The 26,254-nt window shown below is 39.9% G+C and overlaps 1 protein-coding gene and 1 pseudogene across 2 annotated transcripts in view; both read right to left on the bottom strand.

Annotated features, from left to right (window-relative positions):
• Positions 1 to 26,254, bottom strand: part of CCHa1-R (CCHamide-1 receptor) — a 331,052-nt gene that overhangs the window by 301,660 nt on the left and 3,138 nt on the right. Inside the window, exon 1 of one of the 2 annotated variants that reach the window (XM_067772689.1) lies at positions 10,019 to 10,122. The exons of the other annotated variant lie outside the window; for it this stretch is intronic. The gene's annotated coding sequence lies outside the window, so the exon portion shown is untranslated. Of the gene's footprint in view, positions 1 to 10,018; positions 10,123 to 26,254 lie in introns of those variants that run through there. 2 annotated transcript variants of the gene reach the window in all.
• LOC137246524 (hydroxymethylglutaryl-CoA synthase 1-like) lies at positions 10,681 to 12,150 on the bottom strand (annotated as a pseudogene).

Here is a 26,254-nt window from a genome sequence, read left to right as displayed (position 1 = left end):
GCAAATCGATACTCGATACTCGTTTTAATTTATAACCACCCACACCATCACCGCCACATGCATGTGCATGCATGTACATGTGTATGTGTATGTGTGCTTTTTTGTCAGCACTCATGCATATGCATGTCGGGGTTGATGTGTGGGTGCCTTTCCCCTCCAAAACGGAGGATTTTGCGGGTCAACGGTTGTAGCTTTCAATACAACCGGCCTCTTGGATTCTAACAGCCAACCAGCTAACATCTGCCGCCAGCGATCTCCACTGTTTTCAACAAGATACTCAGGTAATATGGTAACCAGTTTATTTTACTTCTACATAATAAAACGTATTATTATAACGAGAAATTCTCGTCTTCATTTTTCTTCTTTATTCCAAAACCCAATCCGTTCACTGAGATCGACACGGTGCGCCCCCCTACCTCCAGGATTAGACGCACCCCGGCCGACCATTTGGTCCTATCTCACCAGAATTTGAAATACAGCACCTAAATTACAGTCCACAACATTATATCATAGCTGACCGCACCAAAATTGCCGTTTATCAAAGAAATTATCACAAAAATGTATCCGGAAAAGGATTTGCCACAACCAACAAAAAGTCTATTATTTCATACCAGCGGGCAAAAACACTGAGATATCAAGCCATCTTGCCACATCAGCGCCAGTATAAGAATCACCAAAAAAGTTCCAAGTAAGTCCAATATTTCTTGCCACATTTTTTTGGTTATTACAATAAAATAAAAACCGTGTAAAAGCATAATCCATATACTGTGTGCCACACGCGTAGTGATTTCTAATTAATCGCGAAAAGTGTAACAAATTTAGTGCCGAAAAGAAAAAGTGCAAACGCGTTGCATTAACGTCGTTTAAGATTCCTTGTGACTATCTGGTCTGTCCCCCCACCACCGGTAAGGCTCTCCGGACACAGCACAAGGAACAGGTGCACATAACCTCACATTCATATTAAATCTCACGTCATACGGCTGTGGCAATTTTCATTTTTTTCAAGCACTTTAATTTTCACTAATTCAATCGACACAGTTTTTTACAACAGTTTTCACTGAGTTTTTACACTTTTCGTCGAGTTTTTCAACGCGCGCACTTATTTTTATACTCAGTTGAGCAGAGCTCACAGAGTATATTAAGTTTGATTGGATAACGGTTGGTTGTACATATATAAAGGAATCGAGATAGATATAGACTTCCATATATCAAAACAATCAGGATCGAAAAAAAATTTGATTGAGCCATGTCCGTCCGTCCGTCCGTCCGTCCGTTAACACGATAACTTGAGTTAATTTTGAGGTATCTTGATGAAATTTGGTATGTAGGTTCCTGAGAACTCATCTCAGATCGCTATTTAAAATGAACGATATCGGACTATAACCACGCCCACTTTTTCGATATCGAAAATTTCGAAAAACCGAAAAAGTGCGATAATTCATTACAAAAGACAGATAAAGCGACGGAACTTGGTAGATGAGTTGAGCTTATGACGCAGAATAGAAAATTAGTAAAATTTTGGACAATGGGCGTGGCACCGCCCACTTTTAAAAGAAGGTAATTTAAAATTTTTCAAGCTGTAATTTGGCAGTCGTTTAAGATATCATGATGAAATTTGGCAGGAACGTTACTCCTATTACTATATGTACGCTTAATAAAAATTAGCAAAATCGGAGAAGGACCACGCCCACTTTAAAAAAAAAATTTTTTTTAAGTAAAATTTTAACAAAAAATTTAATATCTTTACAGTATATAAGTAAATTATGTCAACATTCAACTCCAGTAATGATGTGGTGCAAAAAAATACAAAAATAAAAGAAAATTTCAAAATGGGCATGGCTCCGCCCTTTTTCATTTAATTTGTCTAGGATACTTTTAACGCCATAAGTCGAACAAAAATTAACAAATCCTTTTGAAATTTAGCAGGGGCATAGATTTTATGACGCTAACTGATTTCTGTGAAAATGGGCGGAATCGGTTGATGCCACGCCCAGTTTTTATACACAGTCGTCCGTCTGTCCTTCCGCATGGCCGTTAACACGATAACTTGAGCAAAAATCTACATATCTTTAATGAACTTAGTTCCCGTGCTTACTTGAACTCACTTTATCTTGGTATGAAAAATGAACGAAATCCGACTATGACCACGCCCACTTTTTCGATATCGAAAATTACGAAAAATGAAAAAAATGCCATAATTCTATACCAAATACGAAAAAAGGGATGAAACATGGTAAGGTAATTGGATTGTTTTATTGACGCGAAATATAACTTTAGAAAAAACTTTATAAAATGGTTGTGACACCTAACATATTATGTAGAAGAAAATGAAAAATTTCTGCAGGGCGAAATAAAAAGCCCTTAAAATCTTGGCAGGTATTACATATATAAATAAATTAGCGGTATCCAACAGATAATGTTCTGGGTCACCCTGGTCCACATTTTGGTCGATATATGGAAAACGCCTTCACATATACAACTACCACCACTCCCTTTTAAAACTCTCATTAATGCCTTTAATTTGATACCCATATCGTACAAACATATACTAAAGTCACCCCTGGTCCACCTTTATGGCGATATCTCGAAAAGGCGAACACCTATAGAACGAAGGCCCACTCCCTTTTAAAAATACTCATTAACACCTTTCATTTGATACCCATATCGCACAAACAGAGTCTAGAGTCACCCCTGGTACACCTTTATTTCGATACCTCGAAAAGGCGTCCACCTATAGAACTAAGGCCCACTCCCTTTTAAAAACTCATTAACTCCTTTCGTTTGATACCCATATTGCACAAACAAATTCTAGAGTCACCCCTGGCCCACCTTTATGGCGATATCTCGAAACGGCGTCCACCTATGGAACTAAGGATTACTCCCTTTTAAAAACTCATTAACACCTTTCTTTTGATACCCATATTGTACAAACAAATTCTAGGGTCACCCCTGGTCCACCTTTATGGCTATATCCCTAAATGGCGTCCACCTATAGAACTATGGCCCACTCCCTCATAAAATACTCTTTAATGCCTTTTATTTGATACGCATGTCATACAAACACATTCCAGGGCTTCCCTCGGTTCATTTTCCTACATGGTTTTTTCCCCTTATGTTGTCACCATAGCTCTCAACTGAGTATGTAATGTTCGGTTACACCCGAACTTAACCTTCCTTACTTGTTTATAATAAAATTGACGATTGAAGTGGCGAGTGGCCCCCCTTTACTTCGCACAATACACATTGGTGTTGATTCCCCCTGCTCCCTGTTTTAAGGCACAAATAATCTGCAAAGTCAGACAAAAATAAACAAATTAAGAGTAATAAATCAATTTTGCGTAATTTTAATAGTTGTTGGTTGGGTGATTCGCTCAGGTTTTCAAAGTTGTATTCCTTGGTTAATTTGTTCTCCACCTTTCAACCATGAACATGGATTCTAACATTAGATTGGCCGATCGAATAATCGAATTCGAGGCCGATTTTAATGATATCAATGCGGCTCTGCACACTGTACACACTCTTGCAATACAGCAAAAAGAGTTGCAAGCCAAGTGGGAAAAAGCAGAGAACGCCCTAGAGGAGTTGCTTGGCTCTGACACGCTCGACGCAAAGAAAATTGCAGCGGTCAAGATCAAGCATAAAGCCGCATATGCCGTATTCTTGCGATGCATGTCGAACATGGCTGAACTTCAAGCCAAATTAAAGGAGGAAAAAGATAGGGCAGTCAAACCTGAGGGAGAACGCGCGCGCGAACACAGTATCCGCCTGCCAGCTTGCGATACTGAGGTATTCAAGGGCGACTACCTATCTTGGCCAACGTTTCGTGACCTGTTCACGGCCATCGCTTAAGCCCGGTAGAAAAGTTATTCCACCTTAACCAAAAAACCCAAGGTGAGGCAAAGGACATTGTCAAGAAATGTCCTTTGACAAGTGAAGGCTTCGAAACAGCCTGGGAAAACCTATGTGAGAGATACGAGAATAAGCGGATTCTCGTAAACTCACAACTACAAATTTTGTTTAATCTAAAAAAGATAGATAGCGAGTGCGGCAGCTCTATCAAAACCTTACAGCGCGACATAAATAATTGTTTAGCATCCTTAAAAACACATCAGATTGACGTTTCAAATAGGGATGCGATTGTTACTTATTTATGTTCGACAAAATTACCTGAGAATACGTTGGCTCTATGGGAGCAGAGCATCGACCACAAAACGGACATATCCAAGTGGGAGGATATGGACAAATTCTTGTCAAATCGTTTTCAGACACTTGAAACCGTGTCTGGTTTTACAGGGAATGTCACTTCTAAAGTGCAAAAGTCAAACATGTCGCGCCAGTCGACAGAAACCCCTACAAAGAGACTTGGTGCTTTTCAAACAAAAGTAATCAAGCAAACAACAAAATCAATGTGTAAAATGTGCAAATCTACGGAGCACAGATTACGCAACTGTTCACGTTTTTGCGATTTAAACCCGGTAGAAAAGATTAAATTCGTCAAATCCACAAATAGCTGCCTGAATTGTTTATCCCCAGGACACACAGTGATGAGGTGCACCAGTTCGTACAACTGTTCCAAATGCCACTCTCGTCACCACACGCTCCTGCATGCGGACACACTTCAGCAACCGGCGGTGCGCAACCCTTTCAAAGATGCGGATAATACCCCATCAACTTCGGTACAGGCACGGAAAATACAGGAATCGGGACATCTACCTTCCTCTACGAACAAGAATGTCAAATCCTGCCATGCCAATTCCAGCACAAATGTGCTATTAGGAACTGCTCGCGTACACATTCACCATAATGGTACCGACTTCTCCGCGCGGGCATTAATTGATTCTGGGTCTGAATGTTCGTTTATAACTGAAAGACTGAAATGCAGAATCAATTTTCCAGCGAGGAAAATGCATGCCCATGTTTCAGGCATCACAAATGCGGTGTCACCTCAGGTGAAAGAAGCATCCAACATCGAACTACGTTCACCAGTGGATCCCTGCTTCAGCCTGACTACACCCGTACTAGTTCTAGCGAAACTCACTGGGAATCTTCCATCCTGCCATATCAACGCAATGACTATGCAGACATCCCCAGACTTGGTTTTGGCAGACAAGAGGTTCTACGTCAACGAAGACGTAGACCTCATACTTGGCGGAGACATATATCCCCAAATTATAATGAACGGTATAAAAAAGAATGTACTAAACACACTCTTGGCACAAGAGACAGTGTTCGGTTGGATACTAACAGGTCGAATAGAAGCACCGAATCCAACGAAGAGCATTATGTCTTTTTACAACGAGGTTGCGTTAGACAATCAACTCAAAACTTTCTGGGAGGTAGAAAATGTACCAAAAAATAAAATATTAAATGAAGATGAGAAGTATTGCGAAAAATTATTTAAAGAAACAACGAAACGTGATGAAGATGGAAGATACACCGTATCACTACCATTCAGGCAGGATCACCCTAATAACATTAATTTTGGACCGTCCCTGAAACGAGCATGCTCTCAATTCTTCCGGAATGAGGGGCGGCTAATAAAAAACCCAGATTTAGGTAAAGAATATGTTCGAGTGTTGTCAGAATATGAAACACTCGGTTACCTTCGGAGTGAATTGCGCTCCATACCTTGCGATAAGAACGCTTCTCCAATTAGCAGACGACGTCTCAAATTCACACCCTACAGCGGCTAGCATACTTCGAGAATACATGTATGTAGATGACGTGTTAGCGGGTGGACATACGATCACATCGACCATTAAAGCCAGAGATAAAATTCGTCAAGTCCTACACTCCGCGGGCTTTCTACTTCGCAAATGGACATCCAATTCAGAGGACATTCTAAGGGACATTCCCAAAGCAGACCTGCTCAGTGAAAACTTCCTGGCCTTCGAAGATACCAGTTCAGTTAAAGCAATAGGAATTCGGTGGAATGCCCTCTCCGATTTATTTTCTTTTAAAGCAGGGACGCTGGACAACCCGGAAAACATTACAAAGAGAGCGATACTATCAGCAATCGCCAAACTTTTCGATCCATTAGGGTGGCTGGCACCAATGGTCATTGTGGCAAAAATACTAATGCAGAGTATTTGGTTAGAAGGCACCGCTTGGGACGAACCAGTATCTACCAGTACGCTGGAACGATGGAAAACCTTCACCGACCAATACCATGAGATCAATAAAATAAGGATACCTAGATGGGTCAACTTTTCTCCAGGAACCGACATCGATATCCATGGATTTTGTGACTCATCCGAGAAGGCTTATGCAGCAGCCGTTTACATGCGCGTCAAAACGGATGATAACGTCTGCACAAACCTGCTTCTAGCCAAAACCCGAGTAGCCCCTGTGGAAACCCTTTCTCTTCCACGGTTGGAGCTTTGCGGAGCCGTGCTGTTAGCGGAAATCACCGAATCCATTTTCAGAAACCTTAAATTGGGACCAGTGAGAGTTCACCTTTGGACGGATTCAACGATCGTTCTCGCATGGATAAGGAAACCGCCTTGTTCCTGGTCAACCTTCGTCGCACATCGGATCACCAATATCATCGACATGGTCGGAAATAAGGACTGGTTGCACGTGAACTCAGAGTCTAACCCAGCAGATTTAGGTAGCAGAGGATTACCTGCGTCTGAATTGGTCAACAATTCGTTGTGGTGGCAGGGACCTTCATGGCTGTAAGAAGACACTTCCCAATGGCCAGCACAAAAAAGTGACTACATCACCTCCGTAGAGGAAAAGAGGGCGAAGACCTGCGCAACAACAACAGTAAATACTACCGATGTTCTCCAACGCTTTTCAGACCTACCTAGGGCTTTACGGATGCTCTCATACGTTATGAGGTTCTACCGAAGAACTCACCCCAAAACAAAAAAATCATTTCAGGTCGAGTCACCTTTAATCTCTCCTAATGAGATCAAATCAGTAACCCAACTCTTAATTAAAATATATCAGAAACAACATTTTAGTTCCGAATATAATGATCTAAAAGCCGGAAAACCAATTGCAGGGAAAAGTGCAATACTCTCACTTAATCCCTACCTAGACCAACATGGCATCATTCGGGTAGGAGGGCGACGCGGGGCGTCAAAGGACTTAGCTTTTACTGAACGCCACCCAATCCTCCTCCCACACAACTGCCGGTTATCCCGTCTGACAGTCCTAATGTTTCATCAACAAAGTCTGCTTGGGGAAAACCAACTCATGTTACGTCTGATACGCACCCAATACTGGATACCTAACATCAAAACCATGATTAGGGCAACCATTCATAATTGCAAAGTTTGCACTATACACCGAAAGCGTGCTCAGACCCAACTTATGGGTATTCTCCCTCGCGAACGCACGACCTTCAGCCGTGCATTCACGAATACTGGAGTCGACTTCGCAGGACCCTTCGACACCAAAAGTTACCGCGGTAGAGGGTGTCGACTATCCAAAGGCTATGTCTGCGTTTTCGTGTGTTTTTCCACACGAGCGATTCATCTAGAGGCCACTACTGACCTCAGCACCCCATCATTTCTTGCGGCTTTTGCCCGTTTTATATCTAGCCGCGGATGTCCCAAAAACGTCTACTCCGAGAACGGGACAAACTTCGTCGGAGCTTCACGATCCCTACGATCGGAGTTCAAAACTTTCATTTCACAAGCCCGAGACAATGCTGTCTCGAAGTACAGCCACCAATCACTCACTTGGCATTTTATCCCTGCGGGCGCTCCCCATATGGGGGGCTGTGGGAGGCTGGAGTGAAAAGCTTCAAAAGCCACTTCAAAAAGATAGCCTCACCATACTAATTCACCTTCGAGGAATTCCATACACTCTTGTGCCACATCGAGGCATGCCTGAACTCGCGGCCACTCAGCCCGGCATCCAATGACCCAACGGACCTAGAGCCACTTACCCCAGGTCATTTCCTCACTGGCAGCCATCTACTGGCTCCGCCAGAGCCGGATGCTAGTGAGAGCCCTGCCTCTATGAACAATCGGTGGCAGAAACTCAAAGCCCTCCATCACACATTCTGCAAGCGATGGAAAACCGAATATCTCACCGAGATCCAGAAACGATACAAGTGGAAACATCCACAACCTAATCTAAAACCCGGAGACCTAGTTGTTATCAAAGAGGACAACCTCCAAACCAACGAGTGGAGAATGGGGAGAATCGTCAACACACACCCAGGCTCTGATAACCGGGTGCGTGTTGTTGACGTTCATACAACCAGGGGACAAATAACTAGACCAATTACGAAATTGGTACTCCTTCCGTCCCGCGACAAGGAGGATTAAATGTAAGGGGCCAAATCCCGCCTTCCAGAACCCCAAAAACCAAAATCCTATTTCCCTCGACTACCTAAAATCAGAGGCCCACGGTTGATGATAGCATAGAAAGCATATTAAGAACCCGCGTCTTCGTGTCTCTCTATCCCTAAGCCTGCGTTTCTCCCGAGCCATATATTATAATCAACCCCCCGGTCTCGTGATGGTGCGAGTCTACCGGAGGGGAATCCAAAAACGTACTACGCGATGACAATGGCGAAAGGGAGCGCGGGACATAAAGACGCGTTCAACCACGCGCCGTGATGCCCCGCTATCCCTAAGCTTATGTCTCTCCCGAGGCCCGAATTATAATCAACCCCCCGGTCTCGTGATGGTGCGAGTCTACCGGAGGGCGATCCTACATCTTTTCTTTTTTTGTTCTCTACCCCCGGTCTCGTGTCGAGTCTACCGGAGGGAATCCTACACCTGACTACTGGTGGGCAATGGGGAAAGGGAGCGAGACGCACGAAGACGCGGGAGAGCTTACCAAAAGCTCGCAAACAAAAAGCATTTTTTTCAATTAACAATATTAACCGGGAGCCCCCTTGAACAGAAAATCCCACAATTCACTCGCTCACCCAGAGCGAGGACACCAGAAAATCCCACACTTCACTCGCTCACCCAGAGCGAGGATACCAGAAAATCCCACAATTCACTAGCTGACCCAGAGCGAGGACAACAGAAACTCCCAACTCACTCGTTATCCCAGAACGAGGACACCAGAAAAGCCTACCGCAGAAGGGCGAACCGACCTGCCACAGAATCCAAGGGTCTTTTTACCTTTTTAAACTTCCACCAAATCAACCCACGTCCTCAGGGAGGACCAGAGAACGCTCCATGAAAACTCACCATTTTAATGGTAAGCAAGTTCGCACTTGAGTCTGAATCAAATCAAATCAAGCCAAATTCCCACGCTCCCTCTCCGGAACCACACCACTCGCTCCCCCGAGAGAAACACCAGAACCTTAATGCCACAGAACGTAAACGTCCTCGGCCCACAGAATTTAGTTTCCGGATAGCTGATAAGTACAGAACTGTGTAATCGCTTGGAACATTTCTTGCCTTTATGATGAATTTACTAACTATGCCATGATCTATTAGAGTGGATGGACATAAGTAATTATATGAACGGTACAGACACCTATACCATCCGAAACCTAATTTAACATTCATCACTCCGCGTCAATATTCGCCTAGGCGATCGATTCGCGTAAAAATGTCGTTAAAACCAATGGAGATGCCATAACGAAATGTACTCATTGAGTACGTTAAGTTATTCACTCCGTAGGCTCGGAACCTACGTCTCTATTAAGAATGTGTGGAATCGTTTTATATTTGAAATATTTTGCACCTCACGAGGTAGTATCAGGTTAACGGGTTCCAAATATTCTAAATTAAAGTTTTATTCGCAACACTTCAATGGATATTTAAGCGGGAATGAGCCTTCCGAAATATCAGAATAAAGGGGTAAATACTCCCTGTGTAGCAGGCCCGCACAAAAGCTTAACTCTTCTGCCAAAGTCAGTAGTGAATCAATAGCACCGTCCGTCGTCAGAAATATAGCGGACGTGCCAAGGCAGGCGCTCAGGCCCCAAAATTGACAATTCGCATTTGAATCAAAGCAAATCAAGGCATTCAAACCGTGACACAAAAGGGGGAAGAAACAACATATCAGCAACCACTACACATTAATATTTACTCACCGTCATATTCTTCCAAAGTCCCCTCGAGACTTGGTGGGCGCATCGCGTTTTCCTGGTGATTTTGTTGCCGGTTAACATGTCAACCTTAAGTGCGCCAAAGATCGCCATTCAACTGCTTTTCCATGACCATTGCTTGTTAGAATTTCTGGAGCCATGTATCACAGTACCTACACGTAAAGACTAAGTTGATATCAATATCTGTTTGTATGTACATAAATACTCAAAGGACATATATTTACTTAACTTAAAATTCTTCAGAAGCAGTTGATTATTATAACTATGAAGTGCTTTTGCAAATTCGTTACGATGCAAATTTTCAATAGGCATGGCGCATAACACATTTGGATCGTCGGCGAGCAAAGTTGGTAACCTTTTCAATGTATCCATTTGCTCTGGTGTATACTTAGAACTGGTGTATACTTCCCATCCACAACACATAACGTCTATTTGATAATGGATATGGGATTACACCCAAAGATATCTTTAAATTTCTGATGCATTTGCATTATATAAGTATGAGCAAACATGCTGCTATGTAATTCTATCGCCGAACCGTAACGTGGCCTTTATTCTTACTCCAACTGCTAAAACGTGTCATACACAAATACAAATTAGTATCTATCCCACACAGCTCGCCTCCTATCTTGGTCCTTCTCCTGCTATTAGTGAACACCATTCGTTATAACCGACGTGCGTTCGTAGGTGCGTCGATATTTATCATCCACATGCTTGAGATAATAGGTGCCAGGAAATAGCGCACTAACACTCCCACTCGGTGTATACGACGCCGCATGATTGTTCTTTTCGCGTACTTCCATCAGTTCGGAGAATACTTCAGGTGCTATTTTCTTACGTGTATTCAACATTGGCAAGACGTAATCCAATTTGGAAACGAATTGCTGGAAGACTTGTTTATCTTTTGTTACCAAAATTGAGTACATTGAAGCAGCCAAACCAGATCCATATGAAAAAACGCCAATACGTTTGCCTAAGAGCTCTTCGGGGGTATTACTGATTAGTAATGATACCAGACCAGAATATACCGATGGTGTGTACATATTACCCACTTGATTGGCCAGCGACAAGGATTTACGTGTTTTCTTTTCGAAAGTATCATTGAATTGTGTCATAAAAGCTTTTTCAACATCACGATCGAAATATGTATTCGCTAGCGTGACATCATTGAATCGTTCCAGGCCGGAATATTTGAGCGCACGTTTCGTACTTTTGCAGAGCAGGAAATCATTGAAGACTACACGCGCCATTGATTTTTGTACCAGCTTACAGAAGGGTGTGTGAAAGATTTTCCAAACCAACTTGAGCTGCATCTGGATCTTTCTTTTCAAATTTTTTGCGATACAATTGATAACATGTATCCAGCGCTGAGAGATCGTATTGATAATTTACCGTCCACCGTAGGATATTCTGAACTCAGATCAGGTTTGTAGAAATCATATACATGCTCCATATGCGTAGCGCGTAAGCCACGTTCAAAGATGAGTGATGCATTTGGTCCCACCAACATGGCTATGGCGCCAGCGCCACCTGTGGGACGCGCTGCACCTTTTGCAAATACAGCAATATCGGCACACACCGCAAGCGCATAACGTCCATCCCAACTGGATGATTCAATCCAATTAACTGAGTTGAAGAGTGCTGCTGCACCACCATAGCAAGCGTTCGTTGCATCGATGCCTTCGATATCTGTGTTACCGGAATCGGCAAATAATTTCATTAGTACAGATTTAACTGATTTTGATTTGTCGATGATGGTTTCAGTGCCAACTTCAAGTCGTCCAATATCTTGGGGTCTGATCTGATTGCGTTCTATTAATCGCGAGACGACAGTAAGGCACAGTGAGGCGACATCTTCGCGATCAGAGCAGAAACCCATTTTCGATTGTCCCAAACCAATTATGTATTTTCCAGCTGAAGCACCATCGAATTGTTCCAATTCTGTTTGATCTACGTACTGGGAAGGAAATACCACCTCAATTGCGCATATACCAACATTTTCCGGCCACATTTGTACAGAGGGAATGAATGTTAGAGGTGTGACTAAGGTATCGGATAGTAAATTGCAGATTTAAAGCTGATTCGTAAGTGGTTTTTTAGACTATGTTTTGATGAGGATTGACTAAAATGTAAAAGTGTAGTAGATTTTTAACTCAGCTTGTAGTGCAATGTGCCCATCGATGTTATGTTATGTACATACATATACATATTATTTGTTTTATTTTGTTACATGCATGCAAAAACTCAAATAATTAAACATATTACTATTGCAAACTTGTAATAAGGTACAAGGTACAATTGTATATGCCAGCGCTTTGCATGCGTAGATTTCTTAGAAGCCCCGCTACGAACAATTGGGAAAAGGTTACGAAATTATGTTTGGGAAACAAAAGTATTACGCTAGTTAATTTGTTGCATGACGGCGGCGACGCAATTATGTTTAATAGTTATCTGAAATGAAACAAAGAAAAAGAAATTAGAAAATGTATACAATTATTAAAAGGGAACGATACCGGCATACTTACCCATCACACATTTTTTTTCTTCATAAAGAAAATTCATTCAAAAATGTCTGTATACTCATTTCCATGAATGAATGACATTTTTGAATGAACGAACCAAGGTTCCCACTCGATGACATTTGCTTTTGTTTTTCCTTACGCCGTAAACACATTACGCGCAACCCCATGGGATCACAAATCGGATCCGCGGGATCCAACACACTCGAGTGTTAGGACCCGTACAACTTTACTTTTTTCGACAAATGAAAATTTTGGTTTACTTTGACAATGTGGTGCATAAAAACATAATCAGAATCAGCTTTCTTGTGAAAAAAAAAAAAATGAACCACTCGAGAGCGAAATAATTTTCGATTTTATTTGCATTGTTTTCTTTGTTAAAAGGTTAGTGAAAAATCAAAATGTCAAACATAAACAAGAACATGTCAAATTCCCTAAGCTTTGGGGAACAGTGGTCTCGCTTTCATGATAGATTGTTTTTGTGTGTTTTGAAGTTCCGATAAAGTTTCGGCAGTCCTTTTAGCCTGGAACCCAAAGAAGTCCTACGCGAGGTAGGTAGGTGCCGACACACCCTACCAACCACTATGGTTCGGGACACAAAGAAAAAAACCAACTTTGTCCATTCACCGTCCAAAAATTCCACTTCATTTGTACAAAAATATTTTTACACACCGACAAGGCAGATACCGACGTAATCCCGCTTACAGCGAGCTATGCTTTCGCTGGCGATGCAACCCCAGCGAGGAAGCCGATGGGTATCGCTTCCCGCAGCTGCACTTATAGGGTGCGAAACCCATGTGGAGATTGAGGTGGGCCTTCAATGTGGTAAAGCAGCTGAGCGTGTGCCTACACACCCGGCACACAAATTCCTGGCCGCCCGCGGAGTCTGCGCGCACCCAAAGGACCCCCTCATAACCCCGATAAAAGCGGGTGTACCACGAGGGTCCCTCGTCATAATACCGCACCTTCAATATTATGCGGTTGTAGTTCCGCGGCACATTCAAGAATGTAACGCGAAGATTGGGACGAAGTTCGAACGATGCCCTGAAACGAAAAGGAAAGAAAGTGGTATCATTATATTATGGAAGATGATCCCATAACTAAAAAAAATAGGACTACAACCCATATACTCACATGTTTTTTCTCCTTGGGTGAAACTTGCCACTTCGCTTGTCACGCTATAAATGCCGGTTATGTGCACAGACTCAGCGAGTATAACAACACAAATATACAATGCTGCCAGACAAACAACAGCAAATGAGGAAAACCAAAAGCGCTGGTCACATGAACAGCGGTCGACGACAAGCCGAATTTCACAAAACAAAATATGAAAAAAAAAACGTAACTCACTTTCCATAGTGAAGCCTTCTTCTAAACTCCAACTTAGCTTAAGACTGTCTCCTAAACTCCGAAGAAATAACTTTCGAAGGAGACCTTTCAAGTTATTAGCCTAAACTTAACTGCGGAAAAGCTGGTTGGAGATTATGATACAATTTTCAAAATTAATAAAAATAACTATAGGAAAGTTCAGAAACTTTTATGAAATAACAATTCAACCACATGAACTTTATGGGAAAAACCCACAAACAAAATGAAACATTTCAGAATTCACGTCGCGTCAGAACTCAAACGGGAATGTCCTCAAACACTTCGCGACATGACCATTAGGTCTAGTTACGCTGCCAAATTGGCAGCACCGCACAGCTGTCTCACTCCAATGAATTGAAGAGTTATCAGCTGACAGCTCTACAAATTGCCACACTCAATAGTATAAGCTCTTCCCGCCAGGGTTGTGTTGAAATCGACAAACACCCCACAATTTGGGTTTCTCACACAACATGGCCAAAATCAACACAAAGAATGTTCCACGGCAGCGCATAAAGGCCTCTTTACATTCATCGCACAAAATTAAATGCATAATTTCGTCGGCCTCTACGCTCCGCTTAAACTCGCTTTACTCAATCTCTTAACATACGTTTGGTAATAAAACACCTCCGTTTCACCCAACCAACCTCACCGTCACTCGCCCTGGCACCTCAAAAGATGCCACACCTCCTCCAACAAAAAAGGCAGTCGCCCCGAGAGCGACACGATACATTAGACGCTGGAACGGAGACCTCGGCCTCTTCGTCCAGCCCAGAAAAACCTAAACCAAAATAATGCGAGTCTGGAACGGAGACTTCGGCCTCTTCGTCCAACCAAACAAAATAATGCGAATCTGGAACGGAGACCGCGGCCTTTCCGTCCAACAAAAAAAAAAAATTTTTTTTGCCAGTCTGGAACGGAGACCTCGGCCTCTTCGTCCAGCACGATTGACCTTCCACGTCATATCACTTCATGGATTCTATATATATCTAAGAATTATGTATAAACAAAGGCAAGAAATATTCACTTTCCTCCACTTCTAATGTTTATTTTTCATCCTAGCTTAGGTGGCATGCTGCGCAAGTCGGGCAGGACTCCCGGTCACCCGTGACGCTGGCGAAATACGCGATTTAGGTTAAATTTAGTTTTAATGCAAACGTTTTTCTCGTTGCTTTTCAGCGGTCGGAGATCGGTGGGGGTAAAACGATGTTGCGTATCGCAAGGGGGCCGGCATGTTTAGGCAGGATGCCTAACTTTTCCGTATCTGATTGCGATCCCCCCAATGCAACTCTGCAAATCGATACTCGATACTCGTTTTAATTTATAACCACCCACACCATCACCGCCACATGCATGTGCATGCATATACATGCACGTGTATGTGTGCTTTTTGTCAGCACTCATGCATATGCATGTCGGGGTTGATGTGTGGGTGCCTTTCCCCTCCAAAACGTAGTATTTTGCGGGTCAACGGTTGTAGCTTTCAATACAACCGGCCTCTTGGATTCTAACAGCCAACCAGCTAACATCTGCCGCTAGCGATCTCCACTGTTTTCAACAAGATACTCAGGTAATATTGTAACCAGTTTACTTTACTTCTACATAATAAAACGTATTATTATAACGAGAAATTCTCGTCTTCATTTTTCTTCTTTATTCCAAAACCCAACCCGTTCATTGAGATCGACCCGGTGCGCCCCCCTACCTCCAGGATTAGACGCACCCCGGCCGACCAATTATTGTTACGAATTTTGGGAATTTCTGATTATTATGCAAATTCTGTTAACATTCGAATCACTGAACTCTCGAAAAAATAACTGCAATATTTAGTATTGTAAAATGGTCTTTATTAGATTACTTTGGGAATAGTACTTCCCAATTATACTTCACTTCACAACTAGTAGCGTGTTTAAGTAAAAATGATTAGTTTGCGCTGCTTCTATACTCTCAGTTGTCTCGTTCGCATATTTTTCCTAAGGTCTAGACTTTTCACGAATAATGGAACAGTTTTATCGCATACTTAGTTATTTAGCTATATGTGTGTGTATGTGTGAATAACAACTTCTGCTTTTAGCTGGTGACTATATATGTGTATGTAAAACAATCTCCTTTGCTTTAAGCTGCTGGTTATATGTGTGTAATATTCTTCGTCGCCTCCTATGTAAGTGTGGCTGCTTGCTGTTTTTGTTGTTGTGATTATATACTAACATCATAGTGATGCTAAAATATTCGCCACATTATTATGCATATGTAGGAGTGTTTCTATGAAATATGACTCTTTTTTTGCTAGTAAGTAAATTTTACTTTTCTCCGTCCTAAAACTTATATTCACACTCACGCATTATGTTGGTAGTATGCTTAACTGTAAAATTGAAGAACGCGGGTTCAAGTCAAGCCACAAGAAACATCAATTTATTTTAGACAATGTGAAAGCCACTTGGCAGGGGAAATACACTGTAGAAAATCAATAAAATTTCATGAATCTGTCTCATTCATCAGTGTAGATACGCTATCCATGAATGAAATCCAATAATGAAGTTGTACTCCTGGAAAATATTGTGGGAAATACATTTATTATAGATAAATCAGTCAAACTCTGTTCCATTGTTACATATGCTCAGCGCTCTATAGCGGGCCAATCAGCGAATAAGGGAGACAGTCAAGCAAAGCGACAGTTTCGCGCTACAAGTTTAATGACTACCTCCAAACTGCTGCTTACCGGATGCAGAGCGGACAGGAAGGGGGGGAGGGGCAGTTATGTGTTAGCTCAGAACAAGTCTGAGCACATCCGTATATGCACATACAATTCCCACGTTAAGTAGGGCGTGGGATATAAATGTAAACACCAGAGAAGCTAGCATATTTTTCTTCAACATTTCATATTTTCTTGAAATAATTTCCTAAAAATAGTACCAAACATAAATTAAGAACAGTTTCTTCTTGTTAAAGGCCGTTTTATACAAAAAAAAAACAACAACTACCATTGGGTTTTATCTGCTCATTTTGATTTCTTATGATATATGTGTATAGCGCCCGTGACCGGTATTTAATGACATTATTGCCTCAATACCAAATTGAAAATTGTTATATAAAATAAGTTCCTATACGGGCACTGGCGTTTTAAGGAGTACCCTCACATTTTTAAACACTAAGAATGCGACCACGGTAAAAGCGCAGCAGTAGAGTATGTGTTCCACGTCGGTTAGTCCTATAGCTACATATAAACGCGGACTGCGGAAAAAGCTTGAAAAATATTACTTTCAATGCAGTTTCAATGCAGCTTTGATAAAGGGAAACGAAGCAAGGATTGACTGCGCCACAAAATCGCTTGTTGTTGTTGTTGTTGTAGCAGTGCTTCGCCCCATGCAATAGGTGCGGCCGATCACAAATTGTCATCAATGTCCTCTAACGGGAGCCCAAGGAAACTTGCGGTTTCAACAGGGGTGGACCATTATGAGAGGGATGTTAGAGGCGTTGGTTCCACATTACAATTAAAGAGATGGTTGGTGTCATGTGGGGACACATTGCAAGCGGGGCATACATTTTGTATGTCGGGGTTGATTCTGGATAGTAAGAGTTTAATCTGTTACAGTATCCAGATCGAAGTTGAGCTAGAGTGACTCGTGTTTCCCTGGATAGTGTGCGTTCCTCTTCCGCAAGTTTTGGGTAATTTTTTTGAGTACTGGATTCACCGGGCAATTCCCGGCATAAAGGTTCGACGCCTGTTTGTGGAGTTCACTGAGGGCCTGCTTGTGTTTTTTGGCTTCATACGGTTGAGTTCTCAGGTGCCGTATTTGCTCATAATGCTTACGGAGATAACTCCTTAAGCCGCTAGGCGGTATTGGCTCATCAATCAGATACCTGTTGGGATGCCCAGGTTTCTGGGTATTCAACACGAACTGTTTGGTTAGCATCTCATTTCTCTCCCTGATGGGGTGTATTCGCGCCTCATTGTGTAGACGGTGCTCTGGGGACATAAGAAGACATCCCGTTGCCATTCTGAGAGCAGTATTTTGGCAGGCCTGGAGCTTCTTCCAGTGAGTAGTTTTAAGGTTTGGCGACCATATATGGGACGCGTAGCATGCAATCGGCTGGCTAATTGCTTTGTAAGTAGTAATGAGCGTTTCTTTATCTTTTCCTTAAGTACTGCCAGCAAGAGATTTGAGGATTTTATTACGGCTCTGGATTTTGGGTACAATTGCGGCTGCATGTTCAACAAAATGTAGATCCTGATCAAACGTCACACCCAAGATTTTGGGGTGTGGGACAGTCGGTAGCGTAGTGCCATCGACGTGGATGTTCAAAATGGTCGACATTTGGGACGTCCAAGTTGTAAATAAGGTCGCGGATGATTTAGTCGGTGATAATGCCAGGTTTCGCTAGACGAAAAAACTGGAGAGATCAGGGAGGTAGCCGTTTATTCTGTTGCAAAGCTCATCGATCTGTGGGCCCGGGCCTGTGACCATTATTGTGCAGTCATCGGCGTAAGAAACGATAGTAACTCCTTCCGGTGGCGAAGGTAGTTTTGATATGTAGAAATTAAACTAAAGTGGGGATAGGACACCACCCTGTGGCACCCCTTGTTTATTTCTTCTTGGCTTAGATGTTTCGTTTCTGAATTGCACCGATGCCTGCCGACCACCCAGATAATTTGCTGTCCGCCTTTTAAGACATTGGGGAAGGGTATACCCTTCCAAGTCTTGCAGTAACGAGCCATGGTTGACCGTATCAAAAGCTTTTTATAGGTCTAGCGCAACGAGTACTGTTCTATGGTGGTGCTTCTGCTTTAAACCACAATTTATCTGGGTGCTAATCGCATTTAGCGCGGTGGTGGTGCTAGGCAGCAGTAAAAACGCAAAATACTCATTCGAAAGAGGGTCACTTATAAATTAATTGGTCAGCCGCTTGTATGCTACGTCTTCGATATGGTCGACGAGCCTTAAAAAATTTGCAGGGAACTGCCTGTCAAAAACCCGTAATGAAACTAATATTTAATAGAGTAAAAAGATGATTCGAGCTCAAGGCCAGAACAATAATTTTAATGATTTTTTTTTCTTTTTTCTTTTAATTTTTCTATAATTGAAAAATTGTTTTTTTTTTTTTTAATTTTGGAATAGAAGTTATGCAATTTTTCAGACAACCTGCCATAGCTGCGCAAATAGATTCATATCGAAGGTTGCTAGGCCTTCATAATCAGTACGCTTTGGGCACGCTGCGCTAACCATTCAGCTACACAGCTGTTGTTTGTTTGACTTATAAATTGCTCCCTCTATTTACAATTTCTACCTTATGTTCCAAAAATAAAAAATAAAAATTTCAATTACAGAAAAATTAAAAAAAAGCAATAATGAGCATAAAAAGTATTGTCCTGGCCTTGAGCTCGAATCGAATCTTGAATCCTTTATCAATAGGCCGATAAAACAAAATCAGTCGTAAACAGATAAGTAAATATTGATTTGCGGAAAACAATAGTAAGCATAGCTTCAAAACTTAAGTTTTCTGACTAAGCTCCTAATTGATCTAGGTGTACTATATACTTCCAAAGTTAAGCTAGGGTTACTATCCAGAAGAGGTGGGTTAAGCCTTTGTTAGAAGTCAGGGTGTATCTAGCAGGCATTGAGCAGTAAACATTTTATTAAAAAATAAATATACCATTACTTAAATATCGAAATTCCCGTTTTCTCCATGCTAAGTGATGCTCCGAATGCGAGCGAAGTGCGAGACAAAAAAGTCAGCTGATTTGCTGGTTTTCGTGTATTCGCAATATATTTTTTCAATGTATTCTACAAAAAATTCACAATTATCGATTTAACTGGTTGGTGGTCACCCTGTGTTGGTGGTGAAAACGAAAATGCCAAATGAAACCATCTTACAGATTGCTACCCTCCAGTTAAATTCTAACATAACTATAGAGAGTGAAAACAGCCTTTAGTGGAAAAAAAGTCAAAGAGAACATTACAGTTAAATTCTATAATTTTCAGTTTGCTCTACATTTGAGAGATTTCTGTGCTAATTAAAATGTTAATTGATTAAATATACAACGTGATGTATGTATGTACGTTCATAACAAGTCAGTATCGCTGAAGTTTTCCGTTTCTGAAATTAAAAACGAAATGCTCAGCCACGTTTGCTAATTATTCGTTTATCTGACATTCATGAGCTGCGCCAAAAGGCTTGAACAAAACGAAAAATGTTAATTTACATAAATTCATGTTTACTTATGCTTTACCAATGTATGTAATTAAAAGTCTTCTGAACCACCAATTAAAATTAAAATCAGAATTTTACAATAAAAAAAAGGAATGTTTGAAATGCTATCAAAAAATCCACGTTTGCTACAAAAATGAATAAATTTCACTCACATGTAGGAGTATTTTAATTAATAATTTACATATGTACACTCATGGACAAAATAATAGGTGTACACAGCTTTGGTTCTCTATCATTATAAGATTTTGCAAACGTAAGCGAAAATTGTATGGTAATATTAATAATTTCAGTTACTTATACTAAATATGTGGAAATAGTTATAATTCATCCATTTAAATGAAAACTGTATCATAATAATAAAATTTCGTTGGCCAAAATAATAGGTCTATTGAACTTTTCTTAGAAATTAAAGTATACCATTCAAATATAATTCCCAACGGCATTGTTTTCCTGGTCACCGGTATCTCTTCCATGTTTTGTATAACTTTGCATATTATATTGGGCATGGCTTTAATTAATTTTTGGCACGTTTCCAATGGAGTAATATCCCATCCGAATCCTTCGTGGACTGCCAAAAATTGCTCCTTGTATTGAAATGAAAAGGACGCCAATCTTCTCCTAAAGTCACTACACAAGTTCTCACTCATACATTTCCATTCGATTCGATTTCCGAACCACTCAGAAACCAACCTAAAGCTACGTTTTTATCGTTGTTTTGGTGATAGCTCAATCCGAGTAGGATTTTTTCTATTACAGGGGTACTTCCTTGACGAGCTTATTATTGCAAAAGTATGGTTTTAAATCGCATTCAGAAGAAAGAGAAGGAGGAGGGGAAAATAGGTGGAGAGGGTGAAGGAAAGGAACCAAAGTGGGAGTAGGAAATGGGGATAAAATTCGAGAAAGTGCAACGCAAAGATATGAAGGAGAGGAAGCCAGAGAATGAACGTAAATGAAGAAAAATATAAATAGGTTGAGGTACAGGAAAGAAAGAGGGAGTAGAAGAAAAAATCGAGAGACAGAAAGGGGCAAGATACGGAGAAGAGAGAGGGACCAAACATTGAGAGGAGGAGGGAGAGCCAAGCCTCGATACAAAGCAGAGAGGATTATTGCCATCCAAGAGAACGTCTCAAATATCTATCTATATCTTATATATAAAAATTATTGCGATATGACGTTTAAAAAAACAAGGATATTGAAGCCGGTCGCTCAGGAGAAGAAGGTATTCAATGTTTGGTATAGATTTTCCATATATGAGAAATTGAAGGGAGAGAGGTAGAGGATTTGGGAGTGGAAAAGGGAGTAGTAATGGAACCGGGAGTGTGAGATGGGGTGGTGGTGGGTAGTCGGAATGGGACGAGGAGAGGAAGTCAGAGCCGGAGTGGAAGTGGGAAGGGGTTTTGTAGGGGGATGGATATAACCGAATAGGGGTCGGACATGAATATGAAGAACAATAAAGGAAGGCTAAGTTCGGGTGTAACCGAATATTACATACACATCTGAGAGCTTCGGAGCCAAAATTGTCTTTTTCATCGATACATACAAATGGTAACACTAAAACCTTTTTACGTATTTGGTATAGAATTACGAAATTTTTTCAGTTTTCGAAATTTTCGATATTGAAAAAGTGGGCGTGGTCATAGACGCCCATTTTTAATACCAAGATGTAGTGAGTTCAGATAAGTACGTGAACTAAGTTTAGTAAAGATACATCGATTTTTGCTCAAGTTATCGTGTTAAGGGCCGAGTGGAAGGACAGACGGTCGACTGTGTATAAAAACTGAGCGTGGCTTCAACCGATTTCGCCCATTTTCCAGGAAACAGTACCATCATTCGTAGATTTTTGTTCGACTTATGGCATTAAAAGTATTCTAGACAAATTAAATAAAAAAGAGCGGAGTCACGCCCGTTCTGAAATTTTTTTTATTTTTGTATTTTTTTTCCACCATATCATTACTGTTGTTGAATGTTGACATAATTTACTTATATACTGTAAAGATATTCAATTTTTTGTTAAAATTTGACCTACAATTTTTTTTAAGTGGGCGTGGTCGTTCTCCGATTTTGCTAATTTTTATTTAGAACACATATAGTAATACGAGTAACGTTCCTGCCAAACTTCATCATGATATCTTCAACGACTGCTAAATTACAGCTTGAAAAACTTTGAAATTACCTTCTTTTAAAAGTGGGCGGTGCCGCGCCCATTGTCCAAAATTTTACTAATTTTCTATTCTACGTCATAAGGTCGACCCACCTACCAAGCATCATCGCTTTATCCATCTTTGATAATGAATTCTCGCACTTTTTCGGTTTTTCGAAATTTTCGATATCGAAAAAGTGGGCGTGGTTATAGTCAGATTTCGTTCATAGCGATTTGAGATGAATTACCAAAAACTTACATACCAAATTTGATTAAGATACCTGAAAATTTACTCAAGTTATCGTGTTTAGGGACAGACGGACATGGCTAAATAAATTTCTTTTTTCGCCCAGATTATTTTGATATATAGAAGTCTATATCTATCTCGATTAGTTTATACCGTTACGGGGTACCGTTATGCGAACAAAATTAATATACTATGTGAACTCTGCTCAGCGGAGTATAAAAAATTTTAAGTTATACGGTTTTGTTGAAAACAATACTTACATGAAGTAATAATAATACTAAAAGCTAGAAAATAATTAGGTAGGTCCTAGGTAATAGTCACCACACTCCTCATCAATTTAGGGCGTTGATCAGACAATTAAATAAAAGCGTTGGACGCGTCAAATTTCTGTTGATAGTCGTAGGTAAGACCAACTAAACCTTAATTAGGTTATGCTACGCCTAACATTTTTAGAAATCTCACGCGCCTAACGCTTTCATTTAATTATCTATTCTACGCCCTAGATTGATGAGGAGTGTGGTGACTATTACCTAGGACCTACCTAATTATTTTCTAGCTTTTAGTATTATTATTACTTCACGTAAGTATTGTTTTCAATAAACTTACAATTTTTTTTTAATTATTTTATTTTCAAGTCTTTATTCTTTATTTAATTGCCTATTATTTCTCATTCTATTTGGTTCATTTAGTGACCCATTAGTACAAGGACTCTTTCCTGACACTTTTTTTTACAATCTAAGTCCACAATATATAATACATCCAAAGACATAATACTTCCAAAGACTTTACTTGCCACGTATGCTTGTCCCTCATCGAAATCCAAAGTATTTTGATGTCACTTCTACCGGACTGTACGAGTATGTAATATTTGTTCCAAATATGAGCCAAATTGGACCACATATACGATTTTTTGAAATATTTCGATCCATGCGCCACCTATCGGAGTTTTTTTCTTATTATTGCAATATCATTGGGTTCTGAACTACATTCCAAGTTTCAAGCTTGTAGCTTATTGGAGAGTTACTTAAATTTTAATTACAAAATTTGTAAACAACGGCCGACCGGCCGCTACACAGATTCAAGCTAAATAAAAGCGTTTAATAAAACAATTTAAACAAGTAAGAACGGGACTGTCTTCGGCTGTGCCGAAGACTTCATACCTTTCATGAATGGGGCTGAACAATAATCTTATCCCGTTCGTAATCTCCGAATAATCGGATGTATAAGATAAGAAATATATAGTGAACAGATCTGCATACCTTAACGATTTTTAAGATAAATATAAAATAAAAAAAATAGGTAGGTAATCTTTGTGAGGATGCAAAGCTTCACGTTTTTTGTGGTCTGCATGTAAAAACTATGACTACGAATCACGTATTTAAAAAATATATGACGTAAACGTAACTATTTGATGAAATTTGATGAATTTTGAAGCTTCTAGCCGTAGAAAAGGGGCAAAAATGAGAGTTTATATGAAGTATATAATATATATACCACCGATCTCTATGATTTTTTCAGACAACAATATATGCTATATACTTAAGCATATGGTGAAATTTGAAGCGTCTAGCTGTTAAAAAGGGGCAGAAATTGCGCAAAGTTTCTTAACTGAACAATCGGTTGTATGAGATATATACTATATATACCATCGATCTCAATGATTTTTTCAGACAACAATATATGCTATACACGTAAGCATTTGGTGGAAGTTGAAGCTTCTAGCTGTTAAAATGGGGAAGAAATTGCGCAAAGTTTCTTATCTGAACAATCGGTTGTATGGGATATATACTATATATACCACCGGTATCTATGATTTTCTCAGACAACAATATATGCTATACACATAAGCATTTAGTGAAATTTGAACATATCTAAACGATTTTTAAGATAAATATAAAATAAAAAAAATAGGTAGGTAATCTGTGTGAGGATGCAAAGCTTCACGTTTTTTGTGGTCTGCATGTAAAAACTATGACTACGAATCACGTATTTCAAAAATATATGACGTAAACGTAACTATTTGATGAAATTTGATGAATTTTGAAGCTTCTAGCCGTAAAAAAGGGGCAAAAATGAGAGTTTATATGAAGTATATAATATATATACCACCAATCTCTATGATTTTTTCAGACAACAATATATGCTATATACGTAAGCATTTTGTGAAATTTGAAGCTTCTAGCTGTTAAAACGGGGCAGAAATTGCGCAAAGTTTCTTATCTGAACAATCGGTTGTATGAGATATATACTATATATACAACCGATCTCTATGATTTTTTCAGACAACAATATATGCTATATACTTAAGCATTTGGTGAAATTTGAAGCTTTTAGCTGTTAAAATGGGGTAGAAATTGCGAAAAGTTTCTTATCTGAACAATTGGTTGTATGAGATATATACTATATATACAACCGATCTCTATGATTTTTTCAGACAACAATATATGCTATATACGTAAGCAATCGGTGAAATTTGAAGCTTATACTGTTAAAATGGGGTAGAAATTCCGAAAAGTTTCTTATCTGAACAATCGGTTGTATGAGATATATACTATATATACAACCGATCTCTATGATTTTTTCAGACAACAATATATGCTATATACGTAAGCAATCGCTGAAATTTGAAGCTTATAGCTGTTAAAATGGGGTAGAAATTGCGAAAAGTTTCTTATCTGAACAATCGGTTGTATGAGATATATACTATATATACAACCGATCTCTATGATTTTTTCAGACAACAATATATGCTATATACGTAAGTATTCGGTGAAAGTTGAAGCTTCTAGCTGTTAAAATGGGGCTAAAATTTGCGAAAATATATATATATATATTATATATATATACTATATATACCACCATATATATACTATATATACCACCGATCTCTATGATTTTTTCAGACAACAATATATGCTATATACCTAAGCATTCGTTGAAATTTGAAGCCTCTAGCTCTTAAAATGGGGCAGTAATTACGAAAAGTTCCTTATCTGAACAATCGGTTGTGGGGGATATATACTATATATACGACCGATCTCATCAATTTTTTCAGGCAACAATATGTGCAATATACGAAAGTATATGGTGAAGTTTGAAGCTTCAATCTGTTAAATTGGGTAAGATATTACAAAAATCCTCTTTTTCTGAAAAATCGGTTGTATGGAGGATATATGCTATATTGGTCCGATCCGGTCGGTTCCGACAAATGTCTAATCGGACACCCAAATATACCCGCTCACCAAATTTTATCAAGATATCTCAAAAATTGAGGGACTAGTTTGCATACAAACAGACAGACGGACAGACGGACATGGCTAAATCAACTCAGCTCTTCAACCTGATTATTTCGGTATACTTAATGGTGGGTCTATCTATTTTCCTTTAAGGACTTACAATTTTCAGTTTCGTGACGAAATTAATATACCATTTCATTTTCATGAAAGGTATAAAAAATAGTTAGGTAATCTGTGTGAGGATGCAAAGCTTCACGTTTTTTGTGGTCTGCATGTAAAAACTATGACTACGAATCACGTATTTCAAAAATATATGACGTAAACGTAACTATTTGATGAAATTTGATGAATTTTGAAGCTTCTAGCCGTAAAAAAGGGGCAAAAATGAGAGTTTATATGAAGTATATAATATATATACCACCGATCTCTATGATTTTTTCAGACAACAATATATGCTATATACGTAAGCATTTTGTGAAATTTGAAGCTTCTAGCTGTTAAAAC

Source organism: Eurosta solidaginis, chromosome 3 (genome assembly GCF_040869045.1).
Source record: "Eurosta solidaginis isolate ZX-2024a chromosome 3, ASM4086904v1, whole genome shotgun sequence".
In the NCBI taxonomy this organism is placed as follows: Eukaryota; Metazoa; Arthropoda; class Insecta; order Diptera; family Tephritidae; genus Eurosta; species Eurosta solidaginis.
This window is presented reverse-complemented; position numbering and strand designations above follow the sequence as displayed.